Raw genomic sequence first — 20,536 nt, forward strand, 5'->3', positions numbered from 1 at the left:
ATAGTTCCTACACCAGGGCTGTAGTGAGGACTGAGGGGGGTCTTGCAGGAAAGCCAGGTACTGTGCCTGGCCCAGATGTATAACGACAACCACCTTAGGTCATATTTCCGGTCTGCAGTTGAAGCAGCTGCGGCTCTGAGAGGTTAAATGGCTTGCTCAGATTCCCGGTGACAGCCAGAGCAGGAATCTGAACTGTTGCTCACAGGACTCTGCAGGGCTCCTCCAGACGCTAGCAAAGGCCACTGACATCACGCAGTATCGTTTGCATCTGGTGGCGGTCGTTAGAGGAAACGGATCTGTGAATTGGATGATCTAACCTCTGCGGCCTGAGGTCATCCTTCCCCCTTTCCCAGATTGTTCATCCCTCTTTCCTCTTTGAAAAGGGACTTGGGGCTTGATTAGGTGGGCACTGGGCTATTTTGCTTTGCCCTGGGCTCCCTGCTGTGGGTATGACGCTCAGGCCATCAGTCTCTTGGCTGTGGAGTAAGGTGCCAGACAGGCCGGTAAGTCCTATTCCCCCACTGTGTCCAGTCCCTTTTGCACCTTGGGAGGTGTCTGATGCCTGCTGGTTTGTCCTGAAAGCTTCTGTTCTCCACTTTAGCCGTTAACTAAGTTGGGCTGATATGTAGCTTTAAGACACTTCCATCCCACCCCATTTGTTGTGCTCCATTGATTTAGTGGGGAAGGTGTGGATCCCTTTGTCTGTTTACAGAGATTATAAAATATGAGCTATATCTGTACCCTGAAATTATATGTGTGTCAATAAAATACACTTAAAAAAAAAGCCTGACAAAATGTTTTAGTTTTGCAATGGAAATCACGTCAGCTGTCAAATGAAAATTTATTCCTCCTCCTTGAGATGAAAAGTACCTTTTGTAGACAAAAACCTGAGGAAGAAGGCAGTGGAATTGGACTGCTACCTCCAGGCTTTTTAATTTGGATTTTTTTACCCTTTTCTCTCCTAGTAGCAATTTGTGTGCTTTAAACTTGAAATGTTCTGAATCAAGAGCCATTTTGCTCTGTGTTGTTATTTCTGTTTTAAAAAGAATTTATAACCTAAGGATTCTTTTTTCTTTTTAAAGTAAAATCTCACTTGTGAAAGTGTGGAACTCATGGACGCCGTTGTATTGGGAGCTTCTCTTTCCATATGGATTGTGAACCCTGAGCATTTTCAGGGGCAATAAAATTGAAGACCTGCTTTACTGTGGGGTGGGTGGTGGGAGGTTGAAGAACACATCCTAGGTCTCTTCTGGAAGCTAAACTCTTGCCTATCTAGCACGGTTCCCCTCCCCTGACCTTAGCACAGCCGGGAAAGTAGCCAAGTCTCTCAGCATTCTAGGTGCTTCTTGCAGTGGTACCTCATGGCTTTCTGCTTGGGGATAACTTTGGTGCTGCAAAAGTGGGTATTTCCCACTTTCTTTCTGTTTTTCTGGAGGGTGTAGATACTGCTTTTATAATGGGAATGAGAACGTTTGTTTTAAAAACAAAACAACAACCCTCAAAGAATCTCTGGAGAGACTGTTTCCAGGGCACCATTCATTTATTCCACTACCCAAGATTTTCTGTGGCATCTGTCATGTTCCAGGCCCTATGCTGGACTCTGCCATGGCTCCTGTCCTCACGTGGTTTAGAGTCTATGGGGGTGGGAACAGTAATCACAGGGCCTCCCAGAAATGGAACATCCAGACAGGAATGTGGTGCCACTGGAGGGGAGATTTAACCCAGGTAGAAGGTGGGATTAAGCTCCGCTGAGCTGAAATCTGCAGGAAGAGTAGAAGTTGATGAGTCAAAAGGGAGGGAAGAGTGTCCAGGCAGATGGAACAGCATGGGCATGAGCCCAGTATCAAGAGGAAGTGGAAGCATGAGGGCCTGACAAGGGCTCAGCGTGACTGGGATGGAGCCCTTGAGCTAGGGACTAGGGATTCAGCAGCAATGCTTCACTCAGGGCTGTGGGCCACCTGCAGGAAGGCCACCTTTACCTGAAGCTAATAGCAAAGGACTTGACATGACCTGCTGTGTGTAGGTGAGCTGTCTGAAACCCCGTAAAGGCAGAATGCAGGAAGCCGCTAAGCCCTGCCTCTGTGAGACAGGCCTTTCTCAGTCTGTGAAATGGGAACATCTGTGCCCTGTCTTGAGGTTCACATAGTATCTTGAAATCTGGTGCTGCGCTTTGGAATTAGGGAGGAAGAGTGAAGCCATGTTCCCGTGCACACCCCTGTAAGTGTGTGCCCGTGAGTGTGCCCGTGTGTATATGAGTCCAGGTCTCTCCCTGAGGGGGCAGGTTCCTGGGAAGGGAGAGGAGTTCCCCCGGGAGGGGCCCAGGCTCTGCTACCTTGGACAGCACCTGCCCTGCTGTCCTTCATTCATTCAGCCCACATCTTTCAGTGAGGACCTCTGCGGTGCCGGGAGCCTGGGATGGAGAGAGGATTCTTGCTTCTGACAAAACCACCCCAGGCTGAGTCTGGTCTTTGCAGAGGGTCCAGATAAGGTTTGAGCCATCCCTTTGCAGGGGTGGCTGGCTGCCTCCAGCTCCTTTTTCCTCAGAGGAAGTTGTGTCTGCGCAGGTCCTGGCCCAGAGGGCACCATCATTGCAGGAGCAGAAAGGAGTCTATGACTCACTGGGCAGACAGCTGAGCCCCCAAAGTCCAGCTGACCGACCATCCTGTGCTCAGGGTAGAAGGGAGCCCTCGGTGGGAGGGGACTTGAGCCTGCTGCAGGTTTCTGGATGTTCTTTGGAGGCAAACCCAGTCCACGATTGCTCTAGTTTTTGTTTCAGCCTTGACACTGTTCCTCTTCCTACCTCTCCTTTTTGGTCCCCATCCTGTTTCTGCCCCTTCTCTGCCCCTTCACCCCTGAATGCTCCTGTAACAGAACTGAGTCTCGTTTCCTACATGTCCCAGCCCGGGCACACAGACCCCAGCTTTACAGTTCCCCACAGAGTTTTGAGTTGGGAGAGTTTTGAGTTGACCGCAGGAAGGAATGGAGTGTCCTCAACTGCACAGTGGGTAAAAATACCCACCTCCTGGAGCTTTAGGAGCTGAGATGATGCACGTAAAGTCCCCAAAGCCCTGCCTGGTATTTTTTTCCCTAATAAATTCCATACAAGTGATAATGGTTATTTTGAATCACTGATCTCAGCAGCTTAGAGGGTGCAGGGGAGAGTCAATACTGCTCTGTTCCCTGACTGTCATTGGCACCCTTTGTCTGTGTAGGAGGTGCTGACTGCATCACTCGTGCCCCAGAAGCTCCATGATGCCTAGAAGGCTGGCTTCTGAAGAAACAAGCCTGAGAGATTGCACTGCTGGCTTCCCCATCTGTTGGCCAGTCTCTGTCCCTTTAAACACGGCTGGCTTTCCCATGCACCATGCTTCTGGTACCCTGGTGACCCTGTAAGGCTAGCCTTGCGTATGCTCTGACCTATCCTTCCTCTGAGCCCACTCTGTGCTCCACTCACTCCTCTGCTCTCCTATCCATGTAATTCCAAACCCCTGCCTCCATTCTCCGGCCTTCTGCAGGTCCTTCCCTAACTTACTGAAACCCAGTTTCCCTTCTGATGCTCAGTTCTGCCTATTCCCTTAATTCTGGCTAGACCCACAGTTTGGAGATTAAGAGGGACCCTGTTTGTCAAAGCTGTATGAAACTCCTTGTCCTGGGCAGCAGCCTGCTTGGGCCCCCGCTGATGCCTCTGCTCCTACCAAAGGAGGGGAACTTGGACCCTCTCCTTTACTCCCAGACAAGATCATAGTTGGTGGGTGAACAGCACTTTTGGAAACAGCCTCAGCCCCTGGCAAACAGCTTTCCTGAACCCCAAGTCACTGTTGCTGAAGTCACAACTGGAGGCTGGTTTCAGAGCACATTGATTTCTCCCAGGGCTTTAATAACCCCAAGCTTCAGTTTGCCTATTGGCTCTTTTGTAATGTATCAGCCTCATAAAACAGTCACTTTCTGTTAAAAGATCTTATTATTGCAAAAAGAGATGTTGAATCGCACTTTCAAGGTTGCTGGTGAAATGTGATCTTTGAGACTCATTGGCCCTGGTCCAGGGCGTGGGGAAGTGGATATTAAGAAGATAAATTAGAAGTCAAAACACAGTTCTGTTTTCCCCTGTGTCTTAGGCTGTGTGTCTGTGATGAATTCTGCAAGGAAAAAAAAATCACAACTCCCTTTCCCTGCGCCGCATTCTCTGCCACCTTCAGAAGTCAGATTCCAACCTGGAGAGACAGTCGGCAGCTCTTTATTTCAGCCATGACGTTACCAGAATGACAATTTCTCTGGGTAGTAACATGGGCAGCTTCTTTCTCTCCTGCAAGTCTCTGAAATTGGCTCAACCCCTCAGCCCTGGTATTTTTCAATTCCATTCAGTTCAGCAGATCCTTGTGGATGGGCTTGCTCTGTGCTGGGTGCGGTGTATGTGGGCAGAGGACACAAAGGGATGTGACAAGGCTCCTATCCTTGGAGACTACTAGCCTCTCGATGGTGTGGGGCAGTGGGGCAGGGAGATGAGCTGATGTGATCAGTGTGCTGCTGGAATGAGATGACAGACCCGTTCTCGCATAAGTCCTCAACTGCGAGTATTATCATCGACTCCATTTATGGTCAGGAAACTGAGGCTTAGAGAGGTTAACATACCCAGGACTGGTGGTGGAGGTGAGCTTGGCCTCCAGGTCTCACTGCTTGTGAGACTCCAAGTCTCATTGACTCCAAAGTCAGCTAGCCCTTTACCCTACATATGATACTGCCCCTCCCAGCACCCAGAACAGCCCCAGACCCAGTGGCCAGGAGATAGAGAAGCATCTTCCGTTTGTGCAGGCAACCCCCTTAAACGCCATTTCCATTTTAAGAGAACATCCCATGAACGGGTCTCACTAGCAGGTTAATGCTCTCACGTGACAGTTTCCTGTTCCAGATGTGGAAGACGAGCCTGCTTTGAGGCAGCACTCTGAAGTTAGCACAGTGCCTATTACCCAAGGAGTGTGTTTGGAGAAAACTGGGGTAAGTGCTGGGGTGGATCCAATGGCAGCTGTGAATTCAGGTAAAGTCAGCATTCAGGAGGATGGGGAGGTGTCCCAAAGAACTGCCTCCTCCCATATCCCTACCCTATCCCTGCTTTCCTTTGTTTTCCTTCCCATTCATCTCGGCAGTGAACACAGATGCTGGCCACGTAGAGATGGTGTCCCGAAGGCTTATGTGCTCTTTGCTGCACTGGTGTGGTTGGGCTTTCCTGTGGGCGGAATGGCAGAGCAAGGGGGAGAAGAGGTTATTCCTTCCCCCAGAAGCCATCGACTAAGTGTTCAAGCTCCCAGGGCTGTCTCTCATGGAGCATACGTGCCCCATAGACCTGCCATTGCAGCATTTTACCTCTTTGCAAAGATAGTTCTATGGATGAAGGCTCTGTGATAAAACTGGAGATCCCTCTGGGTAAATGCCCAGCTCTTTGAAGACAACCTCCAGGGAAAATGCCAGAGCCTTCCTACTCCCTGCTACTGGAAAAGGCTCAGGATGGCTGGGACCGTGGGTGTGGCCTGTTAAGCATTTCTAAAGCTTGTAGGGCTACTTAGGACTGGGAGGTATCCTTGGTTAGTTTCCTGGGCCTCTGAGCATTTTCCTCTCTATATTCATTCATTGGAAAATGACTCGTTGCACCTTTCATGTGTCCCAGGCACTGTTGATGCATTGGCAGACAAAAACAGACAAGTTCTGTCCTGACGTAGCCTATACTCTGGTAAGGAGAGGAGATAATAAAAAATAATGCAAATCAAATGAGTAAAACATGTAACGTGTCAGATGGTTATAAGCGCAGGGAGCAAAAATAAAGTCAAGTCCAGAGAATAGAAATATGGCGACAGGGTGTTGATAGTATGTTGCACAGGCCAGGAAGGGAGGACCTCACCGATAGGTCCACATTTCAGCAGAGTCCTGAGGTGCAGGAGTGAGGCAGGAGGGTGTCTGGAGATAAGAAAACAGCAAATGCAAAGGCCATGCAATGAGAATGTGTCTGGTGTTTCTGAGGATGTGATGTGGCTGCAGTAGACGAAGCGTCAGGGGAGAGAAGCGATGCTTGGGCCTCACAGGTGACCATAAGGACTTTCACTTTTACACCGAGAGAAATGAAAAGCCACCAGGTGTTTCTGAGCAGAGGAAAGACAATATCCGGCTTACATTTTAAAGTATTCGCTCGCTCGGGGCTGGTTTGTGGATGATGGCTGGAAGAGGAGCGAAGGCAGGAGGAGGGGAGCAGACAGAAGGTGATGGCAATGACCCCCATGAGTGATAAGGGTGACCTGAACTGTGGCTGTAGCCATGGAGATGGAGAGAAGTGGGTCGATTCTGGATGTGTTGAATGTACAACAAACAATTTTTGCTGATGAATTAGTTCTGGATTGTGAGAGAAAGTGAAGGGTTAAGGAAGTCTTCTAAAGTGTTTGGCTTGAGACAGTGGAAAAAATGGAGTTGTTATTTAATGAACTGGGGCAGGCAGTGAAAGAAGCAGGTGTGGGGAGAAGAAAATGTGGAGATCAGGTGCTGGACATATTAAGAGTAAGATGCTTTTTAGACCCCCAAGTGGAGGTGTTGAGTAGGTGGTTGGATCTGAGTCTGAGGTTCACAGGAGACATCCAGTCCTGATATATACATTTGGAAATCATCAGTGCGTGATTAAAGTGTTTAAAGTCATGACTCTGGGAATAAGTGTAGATGGAAAAGAGATCTGAGGACGGATCTCTGGGGTACCCACTCCAACATTAGACATCAGGAAGATGAAGAGCATCAGTGAAGGAGAAGGAAGGAAGGAACAGCCAGTGTGGTGAGAACAGAAAAAGAGATGTGTCCCATTGTGGTTGACTGGTTGATGTTAGAAAAATGTGGTTCCTTCCCGGTCTCTGCTGCTTCCATCCACTTCAGGCCTCGACTTTGAGCTTCGCCTGCAGAGGTAGCAGCACTTTAAGACTATGTCACATCAGATTCAGAGGTTCAGAGTCCTAGTCCCATCAAATGTTCTGAGCGGGTTTCTAGGAGGATCCATTGGTCTTTGGCCAGGAGGAATTAGGGCTACATTTCAGCTGGCAAGCAGCCTTAGACAAGTCCTGTAGTTAAGATGGACAGAGTTTTCTCATGAATGGAAGGAAGGAGGAAGATTTTTTTAAATGTTGGATTGCAAAGCAAGACCATCTGGACATCTTCAGTTTTCAGTCTGAATTGGAGGCCTGATCTTGGCATAAAGAGATGAACCTGGTGATGTTTCTGGGGAGTAATTATGGAACCACTTCTTCAGCAGCTGTTGGCTATTGGCAACGGAACTGCTGTGGCTTCAGAAGAAAATGTCAGAAGGAAGAGACCATTATTTTGCTTTAGATCAGATGCAGCCTGGTGTCTTGGAGAGAACAAGAGACCTGAACTTGATTCAAATTCCAGATCTGCCCCTAGTTAGTTACCTGTCCAGCTGTAGGCCAGTTGCTGAAGAACTCTGGGTGTCAGTTTTTTCATCTGTAACAAGGGCATAATTTCTCCCTACTGGCAGAAACATTGTCAGGATTTAAAGTGCACTAGTACCTTGTTCGTCATAGGGCTTAAATAGGACTGGTTGGTTTTATTTGCTTTCCTCTAGGGAGGAAGAGACTAGACTACTTAGGGCGCTTAAATAGTATATATCGTGGGCATGTGTATGTGCCTCCAACCCTCTGGGAATAGACCTCTCCCACAAGGAACACCCCTTAATCCGTTTGGAGATGCGAAGCTGCTTATGTGTGAGCATATTTAAGAGCCCTGTGGTGTGAGACAGTCTGAGGGGAGAGGCTGTGAGATCATCCTTGAGCTGGGCTGAACACAGATGGACAGAGTGTGGAGGGTGACTACAAGAGACGTAGCATCTCTGTTTAGTTCTGACTTGTCCAGAGGTGAGAGGATTAAATGAAAGTCTGGCTAATTTTAAACTCTTTCATTCATTCAATAGAAAATCATCAGCAACTATGCTAAAGAAAGTACCAAAGAAGCTCTTGGCTTCAAGCATTCCCAGTCCCACAGGGTGTGGATGTAACAGACATTCAGGATATGGAGTGCTGAGTTCTCTGATGGGGAGGGCAGAGACCTCTTAGAGTGGAGGCAAACCTTCGAAGCCAGGGTGTAATTCAGTAAGAGCTTTGGAGAATCTGATAGACCGTGAGTCTTAAGGAATCACAAAGAAGAGGGAGGTGAGTTATTTTCATCAAAGGCATGGAGATCTCGTCATGTTCCAGATGGAGCTTCCACTGAGGGGCTTTGCTTGCTCTGAAGGTTCTATCTGAGTGATAAGGAAGGAATGTCCTGGCTTTCCTGTCTGTTCTGGCTGATATCTTCCTTCAGTCTCCTGGAGTCACACTGGTTCCTCTTACCGGCCAGCTTGTATGTTATCCAGGCTAGTGCAGGATTTGAAGCCGGGTGGACTGGTTTTGAATCTCAGCATCACCTCTGGGTAACTGTGTGGCTGTAGGTAAGTCGGTTACCTTGCCTAAGTCTGTTTCCCCAAATGTAGAGTCAGGATATGATTCCTAACTTTCAGGTCACTGGAGAATTAGGCTGTCACTAGCTTATATAGTGCTGTTGTGAGAGTTAGAATTAGGAAAAGGTAACCCTTTCTCAAGACATTTCACTGCCATCTTCCAGCCAGTTTATGAATGGTGCCCCCTAGGGTATGTAAGATACACATTATCCATTGCATAAATGATGGCTGCTGCTATTATGATCATTACTATCACCTTGTTGGAAAATAGCTCCAATTTGACCTTCTGGTGAGTTAGTTGGATCAGCCTGAAGCCTGGTTAGTCAGATTTCATCAGAGAAGAGCAGCTCTCTTCTGACCAGCTAACATAATTGTGACAATAGACAGGGGTGTGGCAGGAGCTGTGTGTTCTTATTAGACTTTCTTTAACATTCGGGGTCAAAAGCTGAAGGTCATCAAAATGTTGGCCATCTCTAAATTATTATGCTGCCAAAATAATTCCTACCACAGAGCAGACTGTCTCCAGCCACTGGAGATCAAAATAGAGCCTAATGGATTGAGGAAGCAATCAATGCTTCTAAAGACATTTGTGGGTTGTAGCCCATAAAATATTAATTCTTTCTGTTTGTCTTTAAGAATATATTTTATATGTTTATGCATTATTGAAAGGTGCTTATAATGTTAAGTGACTTAAGACCTGAGCATTGAATGGCCGAATCTCTTTTTCTTTGTGATATCAATGTAATATATAAAGACAAAACCAAATCCCACTGACCATGCTGGTAGCCATGAGTCGACAGCCATGGAATCAAACTGTACCCTGTATGATGAAGTTGTTTTATTCACGTTTTGATGGGGAAATAAATAACTTATGTATGGCATTTCCCACCTAATAAAGTGTTTCACTGTTGGATTTACAGGACACATTTATGAAATCACAACTGTGCAGCTTAGCTTTATTTGGCCTTAATAACATTAGGGCTGGGGAGGGTTGCGTCTGGGTCTTCAAGGTACAGAAGGATGCAGTTGAAGGAGGAGTGATCTCAAATCAAACGGAGCAAGGGCCGTCAGGAAGACGGAGGGAGAGCAGTCTAAGACTGACTCAGAATTCACCTTCTGGGCAGAAAGTATCGTAGACATTTGGGTTCTTCTGAGAGTGGGCATGGTCTGTGCTATACAAAAGAACACAAGGTGTGTTTCTTGGTATATTTCATAGAACACTACATTCTAGAAGGAATGATTTGATGCACTTTTTAAGGGGCCACAGACCACTCTGGAAATTTAAACTATGGTGCCACACTTAAGAAACATTGTCATTTTCACACACAGAGAAAATTCTTCACATGATTTCTGAGGATCCTCCCTCCCCACCCCTGGACATAAGAATGTCGGACTCTGATCTAGTCCAGTGGTCTTTTTCACTCCAGAAAGCTGAAGCCCAGAGAGGTGGTGGCCTGCCCAGAGTCACACAGCTCCTGATACCTCATCCCAGTACCACCTCTCCCGGTGGCAGAAGGTGTTAACTAGGCACGGAGGAGTGTAGACTCTGGAGCAAGACTGCTTTGGTTCATCACCTAGGTTTGCTACTTATTATTGGTTTGACCTTGAGCAAGTTATTTCTCTTTCTGTGCCTAAAATTTCCTCATGTATAAAATGAAGATGACAATAGCTCCCACTACACTGACTTGTGAATGTTGAATGGACTGATCTCCTTAGAGTTTGGTGCTTGAAACACAGTAAGCACTTAGTATTGGTTTCTATCATTGTGGGTCTAGATCAAAGTCCCCCACGATATGCTTTCATAGCTCATTGTATGTTTTCTTCTCAGGCTGCTTTTTCCTCCATCATTATGCTCATAATATAGTTTATGTAACTTTGAAACTACCTTGGCTCTTTGCTTATTTGTCTTTGGTCTATTGGAATGTAAATAGCTACTACTTCATCCTTAATACCTAGAACGGCTCCTGATGCATAGTAAGGCATCCGCAGACATTTAATACATGAATGAATGAATGAATGAGTGGATGAGTGAATGGCCCTTATTATAACTTGTCCGTGTGTGCTCATGCAATTAAGTCGTATCTGTCTCCCTCCTGGACAGAAGCTCCACAAGAGCATCACTTACTGTAGTTACTCCATCCCTCCCTGCTGCGCCTGGTGCACTGTAGGTTCTTAATAAGCATATGTTAATTGAGTGTATGAATGCTTATATGGAGACAGGAGAGAGGAAGAGTAACAGAGGGAGCACAGAGAAAAAAAGAGCACAAGGATATTATTTAAGGTCCAACATTTATGCCAGCCCCCCATTCGTTCATTACTAAGGCAACAAGGGATGATAGTTTAAAGCCCAGACCCCAGAGCTGGCTTCAAACTCTGGTTCAGCCACTTACGTTGCATGAATTTGGGGCAACTTAGCAAACCTCTCTGTGCCTCTGTTTCCCTCTCTGAAATATGGGGTTATATTAGCACCTACCTTACAGAGTTGATATAAAGGTGGTGAGTTAATCTCTGCAAACTGCTTAGAACAATGACAGGCAAAGAGGAAATCCTCAACAGACACCAGCTCTAATGATCATTTATTTGCTAATTGCAGCGAACATTTACAGAGTATTTTCTATCTGCCAGGCCCTCGCTGGGTGCTTAAGATATAGTTGGTGCTTAAGAAAAAACAATACACTCCTCCCCTGGGGCACTCAGCATCTCCTAGGGGCAATGGAAAAGGACATCAACCGTTCCATTTTGGTGTCATAGAAGGAACCGGCGTGGGGCACATAGCTGGCACTCTCGCCTGGCCTGGGACCAAGGTGTGCGGGGACAAGGAAGTTCCCAAAGGAAGGAGCATTCAAGAAAAGCTGGGGTTGCCTAGTAGTACAAATGGGAGGAAGGGCATTCCACATGAAAGGATCCACATGTTCAAAGACAAGGAGGTAGCAGCAGCAAGGTTGGAGGAATAGCAAACATCTGGTTGCTGTTCATCCACTTAATTCATTCTGTCTGTGTCCACTGAGCGCCAACAATGTATAGGCTCAGCGCTGTTCTGTGTACTGAGGGTAGTGCAGAGAACAAAGTGGACAAAGGCTGGCTGTCATGAAGCTTCTATTCTAGCATGGGAGGGCAAACAGTAAATAGATATGGAGATCATGTGTCAGGTGGCCATAAACACTATGAGGGAAAAACAAAGTAAGGGATAGAGGATGTGTGGTTAGGGGAAGGAGTGTTATTTTAGATGGGGTGATCAGGGAAGGCCTCTCTGACATTTGTACAGAGTCTGAAGGAAGTGAAGGTGGAAGCCATGGGGCTCTCTAAGGAGACATTGGTCCTGGTAGAGAATCAGCCATGTGCAAAGGCCCTGAGGTAGGAGCAGGTGGGACCTGTTTGAGAAAAAGCAAAGAGGCCAGTTTGAGGAGTAAGCAAGGGGAGAGTAGAGGGAGACCAGGCAAAGGGGTGGCCAGGTGCCTTTGGGCCTTGTGAAGACAAGGGTAGACCTTGAGCACTAGTGGGAGAGAAGACAGAGAAGTTGGGGGGCCCAATACTTAGGGCTGTGGCATAAACTCTGCTGAGTGATGGGGCCTTCTTTGTGGCAGCTGGGGAACCCTGGAAGGATTTTAATCAAGAGTGATGTAGTCACATTGTGTTTGACAGTAATAACTCTAGGTTGAGCATAAGGGATGGGAGTCAAGCGAGGAGTTTAGGGGGTGACTCAGGTGAAGGAGGAGGGAGGCCTGAACTTAGCAAGAGGAGCAGAGCTGATTGCACTGTCCACATCTGTCTCCTTCACTGCCTCCAACTTCCCCTCCTTTCATGGACCTCGCCAGTGCCTCACTTGGAATAAGCACCACCTCCTGAGTTGTGTAGTGGGCAGGAAAGACCAGCATTTCATTGCCTGAGCCCATAGTGAGCAGTATGGCCAGCAGTGAGAAAGGAACTTCCAGCTTTCTGTGGGTGCTTTTCCAGATACAATTTCTATAGCTCGAAGCTGAGGTTTGGAACACTGAGACATTCTTATATTGTATATTGCATTGCAAATCAGATTGTTTTTTAAAAAATTAATGGCATATAGTGCATTGCAAATCAGATTATTTTTTTAAAAAATTAATGGCATCTGTCACTTAAAACATTTTAAATACATCTTTGTCTCCGCTCTGGGAAAACATGAACTCTTAGTTTTTATGCTAAATCGAGGGATCATAACCCAAGAACTCAGCAATTTTGCACTTTAAATATTTACTCCGTGGTTTATTTCCTTCCAATAAATTAATGATTAAATTTTAAACCCACACTCCTATTCACCAGGGACTCACAGAACAGAGGATAAAATGACTTTTTTCTTTCTCTTTTGAAATTTTAATTTGGAAATGCTGTCTGTCAGGTCTTCAAAACCCATCGCTAAGCATCTGCCTTCCCTCCCTGGTTACACAAGGCAGTGAGTGGATAAGGAGTGTGGACCAAGGACACCAGGCCAAAGCCCAGTGACTTGTCCATCCTAGATATCTTGTCCCTTGTCCCTGGAAGATAAGAGTTGGTATTGGCTTCCCTAGAAGAGCCCAGAATCCTGATGCCTCTGAACTTTCATGAGTAAGAAGAAAAATACTCATTGACGTGTATGCTGAAGGCTGCCGGTTTGAGACCACCAGGTCCCCTCAAACAAATAAAGAAGCAGATGTTTGGGAGGCGCCTGCCTGGATACTGATAGTTTTCCATCCAGATTCTGACATTGGCTTGACTCCCTCTCCTTCTTTCCCACCTGGGTCTCCGTCCCCGTCTCCGTGATGAACGATCCCTTCCTTTCTGTAGTGGTTGCTTCTGTTCTCCACTGAGTTCTTTCTGCAATCAAGGTTGCATTTCCCTCTATGTGAAGGAGTGATGTGAAGCCTATCAAAAGGTATGTTTGTCCTGAAAACCCCTTCATCTACGCACCGCCAGCAAATCACCCCTGACAACCCCCACTCACCGCGTACCTACAGGTGCTTGAAAATAGCTTGACACGGTGGAAAGAGCCATGGACGAGACGTAGACAGGCCTAGGTTAGAAGTTTATTCTGCCACTTCCTACCTGTGGCATTGGATGTGCTATTAAATCTTCCCAAACCTCAGTCCCTTCATCAGTAAAGTGCTTTGTAATATCTGTGCACGTGCCCAGCATAGAGTAGGGGGGCACTGGGAAGCAGTGACTGTTCTCATTTTCTCTGTTTTTATTAGGCCTTTGGGTGAAGGCATTGGGTCTCCAAAAAGAGCCTTTTAACAATGCAAAAGCGTTATCTCGGAGGAACGCCATAATTACCCTGGTATGGACTGCTTATTAGATAAACAAGACGGGGCCACTGGGACAGAGTAGGAGAGCATAGCCTTGGGGAATGGGTGGGATGTGCAATTTAATGCTGGGTGCAAAGAAACAAATCCCACGAAGTGCCTGGCGGGGTCGGCAGAGGTTGAGCACATTTTGCCAACTTCTGATGGTCAGCCCAAGCTGGCTTGACTTCTATGTTCTTGCTACGCAGCTGGGGGAAGCTTGGGCCACCTGGCAGCCTGCTGGGCTTGGGGGAGTGCACTATTTAGACTCATCAGATTTGAATCTGAGCGTGGCCACCCACTAGCTGGGTGAGCTGGGACAGATGACTCTACTTTTTTGATCCTCAGTTCCCTCATCTGCTAAACGAAGGGCCTGTCTGACAGGGTGCGGGAAGATTCGATGGTACAAATGGGGGAAAGCACCATTTTCTCCAAGAGGAAAAGGGAAGACAGATATAGACCACTTGCCTAAAGTCACAGAGCAGACAGAACCGAGGCCACAGGTCTCTCTTCTCCAGGTGGGCCTGCTCAGGTGCCTCCTAATACTTCTCCAGGTGTCCCTGAGGACTAGCCATTCCCTTGGGATGGGCTCATGGCAGTGGAGGTCTCCTCCTATTTCCCCTGCCCAAACCTCTTCTTCGTGTTTTTTCACAATTACCCTAATTTTTCTCTTGAAATCTCTACTGTCACTCCTGCCTTGTAGAGGCTCCGGGCCTCACTGCCTGATCACCTGTAGCCAAGAGGGCCTGATTTGTTCTGACTTGTTCCTGGCCTTCAAAACATACCCATGAGAGGAGCAGCGTGTACTGACGACAGTTTCAGGAAATTCCTTGGACTCACCTCTTTCCCCATCTGCTTTTGATTCTCTGGCCCCCTCTCATCTCTCTGACCCCAAACTTCTGCTTCGTACACCAAATTTTATATCTTTTTCTGCTCCTTGTTTTGGGGTAACTTCCAAGCTCTTGCCTAGGGAGTTTGTTTCTGATGTCTTGAATGGTTTTCAACTTTGTTAACTCATTTGATCTCTGTCTCCCCATGCCAGGTGGAGGCTCATTTGGATGGGGGCGGTGGAGGAGACGGGTGTCCTGACCTTTCCTTGACAGTGTATGTGGCCCACTTAGGACTGCTGCCTCCTGCCAGTGTGCAGGTTCTTTCTTTGCATATTTACTCATTCATTTTATCGACAGTTTCTAGCATCTACTTTGTGCCGAGCATGCTGCAGGATACTGGAGATACCACAGCCAAGGCAGACCCTGTCCCAGCAGAGCGGATGATCTAGAGACAAGTAACGAGGCATCAGCAATACAGCTGAACAGGGCTGTGTTGTGGGAGGCTGATGAGGAACATGAAGTCCCAATTTAATGGTGGTCAGGGAAGACTTTCTGGAGGAAGCCAATCTAGCTGAGACATAAAGGGTGACTAGGAATTAGCCAGTTAAAAAAGTGGAGAAAGAGTGTTGCCGGGTAGAGGATGCAAAGGCCTGTGGGCATCTGAATGAATGAAGGATGGCAGGAGCGTGAAATAGGATGGGAGAATCGGAGGAGAGGTATAAGAAGGGTCCAGAACATGGAAGGGTTTGAAGGCATGCCAGGGAGTTCAGGCTTTCTCCTGTGGACAACATGGAGCCACAGGATGGTTGTAAACATCAAATCTGCATTCTGGAGAGATCCCCGTGCTGCCGTGTGGAGGACGGAGTCGGCCGCCAAGACTGTGGTGGTGATGGATGACTTCAGCCCTTGGAACTTGTGCTCTTTAGAGAACGCCCCACCCACAGCCCCCATGCTCTCCCCCTTCCAACTTGCCACTTGAAAACGAGATCTCCAGCCTTCTTTCCCTTCTGCACTTGGCGTTTACTGTGTCCCGGGCTTTGTCCAATCAGCACTGGCTGGCTGAGCGCTTCTCTCGTTCCGGCTGGGGCCTGATAATGCATGTCGTCCTTTGTTTCACTGTGCAAATATGTGTCTGCGATGTGGTTGGGGCTGATAAGTAAAGAAAATTGTGTAGCTTAACAGCAGACATTTCATGACCTCAGGAGTCCCCTAAGATGCATGCTCCCAGCACATTGTCGGCAAGCCCATTTATCACAGCGCTGACCTGGGACTTTGTGCACATTTCCCTATGAAAACAGCCCAGCGCCGTCAGTTCCCATCTGCCTCGACGCCACCGTAATGAAGCAAGCTTTAACTAACCCTGGTACCCACTGAGCAGTCCCATCACAAATGGCTTTTGGGATGCAGACACCTGCACGTGGAATGCATCATCTTCCTGATGGTGGATTTGTGTGGAAATCCAATACACCCTTGAAGCTTTATTTATTTTCGGCTTAGGTAATTGGATAGCATTAATTATTTATATTCCATGTTGCAAGCGGGCAGGGAAAGGGCAGAAAAGGGGAAGATTGGGAGAGGGACAGCCAACCAATTGAGGTCATGGCCAGCAGCTAAAATATTCTGAACCTTGATTAAGCATGGGTGATTGTGTGTAGTCACCCCAAATAAATTTTGCTAGAAATTTGGTCTGTGGCTTCACAGAAACTGTTTGGTGACTTCTTTAGGCAGAATGACAATTTATCAGTGTTTGGGAAGTGCCTTGGCAGTCTAGTTCCTGCTACCCCCCAACTCATTACACTCCATAGTTGTGACTTTTTAAAATTTTATTTTTCAGTTTTTAAAAATTGAAGTATAGTTGATTTACAATGTTGTGTTGTGACTTTAGAGCAAACTGCAAACTTCTACTAGGCACATACCAGTGCCAGGCCCAGTGCTGAAGTTCACTTACAAATGTGACATTCATCTGAACTTCAAGACCACCCCGTGACTTATCTGTTTAATTATTATCCCTGTTTTACAGAGGAGGAAACTGAGGCTAAAGAGATGATCTTGCCCAAGGTCACAGCTAGTGAATGACAGAGCTACGATTTGAACTTGGGCCTGGCTGACTCAGATTCTGCAGCCTCTTTTTTTTTTCTGAGGATATGAATACTTTAAACTGAAGACAGGCACCCTCCTCCCCTCCCCGCCCCCAGAGCCTGCAAGCCCCACTGGGATTTTAAGCAGCCTGGTGGGATCAGGACGGGGGAGTAGATAGCCCTCTCTTTTATACTTGGCTTTCTTTATGGGTTGTGGAGCTAAAGGTTACTCTGTTAATTAAATGGGGAGAAAAGGGGCTGTTGGAGAATCAGCGGCAAAGTGACTCCAATTAAACCTTTAATGAGTATATTAAGCCATGTAAATCACACGCCTTTTTTCTCCCCTTTGGGAACACCAGCTTCCCTTGGTGAGCAAATCATTGGCCTGTCCTGTGTCAGCTGAGGCCTCTGGGAATCTGGAAGGATGGTGGGTTTATTCTGCAAGTGCAAGAGCTGAATGATGCTTGGGGGTTTAAAAACGAGAGAGTGAAAAAGAATCCCCTCTTCAATCACTAATGTTTGACTAAATGTGACTTCCAGATTTAACAAAGCATGGAGACTAATTGAGGCATTACTTCTTCTGATCCTTCATTAACAGATCCTGATTTTCTTTGAAACTTCAGATCAGTCCCCCTTACCCCTAAGCTCTCAGCCTCGTTCTTGGGTGGTGGGTGGGATCTTGAAGCTCTCCCCAGTCCTCTCATCACTTAGGTAAATAGGCCTGGGCTGCCTGGGGAAGCCCTGGCAAGGTTGAAAGGAGAAGTGATTTGGTACTAGAGTCTCCTCTCTAAATGGAATGGTGGAGGCCATGAGCCATATGAGTCCAAGACTCTGTTCTATGTGATCTTTCATTCATTCATTCAGCAAATCTTCATAAAGTTCCTATGATGTGCCAGGCTCATGCTCCAAGATTTACCTCTTTTTTTTCTTTCCCTTAGTGGAGGCACTGGGGCTTGAACCCAGGGCCTCGTGGATGCCAAGCACATGCTCTACCACTGAGCTATACTTCCCATTCCCCAAGATTTATCTTGGCTATTTTATTTAGTTTTCTCAAAAACCCTTGGAGGTGGGCTTTATTATTGTACCCCCATTCTAAAGGTGAAGAAACTGAGACTCAGCCAGGGTAGTTACTTACTCAAGGTCAGCACATTACTGTTGCAGAGCTGGGATGTGAACCCAAGTCTAGTTGACTGGATCTTATTCAACCCTAGTTGGAGGGAAATGTTTAAGTGTTCTAGGCTGGGCCAGGGCTCAGGATTCAGTGGGGAGGGGTGGGAATCTCTTTTGGAGGCTACCCAGGGGCTCTGGGCACAGGAGATTGGACCCCACAGAGAGAGCCCAGGACCACAGACCTCTGAGCCCCAGTATCCTCTGTGGGGCTGCTTCCCTACCTCCCCACCCAACTCCTGCCTGGCTCTGGAGGGTACAGACAGAAGAGGGACCTTCCTGAGTGCTGGGACCCTCCCAGGAGCCCTGCAACGGTCAGGGGCAGCCTTGGCTGCATTATAAAGGTAACACACTTTTTGTTTCAGATAACTTGTCTCCTCATCTGGGCCCTTTCCTTCTTTCATCCACTCATATGGAACCTCATTCTGACTCTGCTCTTTTCCATCTAATCCCTGTCTGATATATGTTTTCAACACACACTTAAATAGTGCTAAGTGTGCTGGGTCCTATTCTCGGCGCTTTATATACGCTAATTCGTTTAATCTCCATTACAACTCTACTAAGTAGATATTATTATCCCTATCTTACTAATAAGGAAACCAAGGCAGGGAGAGGTTACTTACCCAAGCCCACATAGTTAGGATGTGGCTCAGCTGGGATTTAAACCCAGAGGGTTTGGCTCCAGCATCTGTTTTCCTGTATTCCCCCACCTTGCGCTAATGTTTCTGATAACTCCCCAATGGGAGATTCCATTTCAAAGAAGAAAACGCTTTCAGATGTAAATGATGATGGTGTAATGGATGGACCGCCTGCAGTGGGGCTGATGTTTGCGGGGGGTGTTCTGTGTGTCACTCATCACATCATAACCCAGATGGGGCGAGGAGGCCAGACCTCACTTAGGGCCAGGCTTCCTTAACACTAAAAGGGCTCTTTCCTTTAATCATTAAACAGACATTTCCTCAGCACCTAGTACATACTGAGCCCTGTGCTGTGGGGATGAGGGCTAAAACGAAGAAATCTCTTTGCTTAGGAACGTCATAACAGAGTGTGCAGGGGACAGGGAACAGGACAATGTGTGGGGAGGGTTGACATGGAGGGTCAGTAGAGTTTGCGGATAAGGGAACAGGCTTTGGCGTCCTTCTTACCTGGGTTCAGTCTGGCTCTGCTGTGTACCAGCTGAGCCTCAGTTTCCTCATCTGTAAAGTGGGATGACTACATTATTGTGTAGCTCTCAGTTCTTTTTTCTCTTCTTTTTTAAACAATCTATTCATTTATTTTTGTTTTTTTTCTGGAGGGGAGAGATAATTAAGTTATTTATTGTTTATTTTTAATGGAGGTACTGGGGATTAAACCCAGGACCTCGTGCGTGCTAAGCATATGCTCTGCCTCTAAGCTATACCCTCCACCCACCCAGTTCTTTTTTCAAACTGGTCCAGCTCTCAGTAAATGAGAGTGAAAGTGATTATGTCACTGCCGACAGAGATGAACACTGATGGAACCGTATGATTTACACAGACCCAGGCAGAGGCAGTGGAAGGCCAGATTTCTAGGCAAGTGTTAATATTCTTAGGTGGCATGGCAAAAAGTAAGAAGAGGTTCCTTGGCACTGGCAAACTCCATTTAATAGTTGTCTCCGGCAGCCAGAAATGTCCTGTTGGCTAGTCATTAATTCTCCCTACATTGTTGAAGTGAATGCCACCGTCCAAAGAGGGACCTGGCTGTGCTTCTTGTCACCCACAATATTCAGAGTGCTAGCTCAATCATTTTTGAGAGCTGTTGGGTCTTTTGCACCAAATTGCTCTTTAGAAATATGGGTCTGCTGTCATTTGACCAGTTGCCCATTATTGTCTGGCTGACCTCTATTCATCGCCCCAGACCCAGGGTCGATGTCTCCTCTGTGGAGAAGGCTTCCCTGCCTGGCTTGAGCAGTGAGTTGTGCACAGCACACGGTCTCGACAGCTCTACTGCAGTGCTGTGATTGTTGGAGTGTATGTGTAATGCTAATAAGCCTAGGGAAACACACAATCTAGTTTGGGAGCGTTAGTGTATCCAAGGATTAACAATCAAAATTAAAATTTTAAAGTAATTACATTCAAATTAAAGAGTTACTAAAATCCACTACTCATGTGTCCTGGAGACGCCAAAGATGCTCATCCTTATCTACTACAGTCCTTGGCAAAACTCCCTTCTCTCTCCTCTCCAGTTCTTTACACCCCACAGTTCCTCTCCACCCGTCTCACTGCCCCAAACCCCACATCTCACTACACGCAGTGTGCAGTGGTTTTCTGTCTCTTTCTTTCCTTCATATTTTCTCCTTTCCTTTCATATGTCTGTGGACTTAGTCCCTTTCCTAGCAAGTGACAATCTTTTCTCTTTAAGAGAAGAAAGGGAAAATTAAGATGCCAATGCAACCTTCCTTGCAGGTGGAGGCAAATATAAACATTGAAACACTTTAAAAAGTCACCACATTTTTGTCCCATCACTCACAGTCTTCCCTCCTCTGGCTTGTGAGACCCTCTAGACTGAGTAGGGACTGAGAGATGCATCCCTGTAGCCACTGTTCCCAGAGGTAATGGGGGAGGAAGAAGGGCAGGCAGGCATAAATATTTATCTGTTTCTGAGTCTCTCGTCTCAAGGCTCTGCTTGAGTTCCAGGATCAATTTCTTTTTTGGCGGTGAAGGGACTTAAGGACACGTGTAC

General features: G+C 46.9%; 1 protein-coding gene and 1 non-coding gene across 2 annotated transcripts in view; one reads left to right on the forward strand and one right to left on the reverse strand.

The window, feature by feature from the left end:
• The window catches only part of NAV2 (neuron navigator 2), a 773,977-nt gene that overhangs the window by 135,499 nt on the left and 617,942 nt on the right, over positions 1 to 20,536 (forward strand). The gene's annotated exons all lie outside the window — the stretch shown is intronic.
• TRNAA-GGC (transfer RNA alanine (anticodon GGC)) lies at positions 17,608 to 17,679 on the reverse strand. Its single transcript has one exon. It is a non-coding gene; the product is annotated as a tRNA-Ala (tRNA).

The sequence above is a fragment of the Vicugna pacos genome, chromosome 10, assembly GCF_048564905.1.
Source record: "Vicugna pacos chromosome 10, VicPac4, whole genome shotgun sequence".
Classification (NCBI taxonomy): domain Eukaryota; kingdom Metazoa; phylum Chordata; class Mammalia; order Artiodactyla; family Camelidae; genus Vicugna; species Vicugna pacos.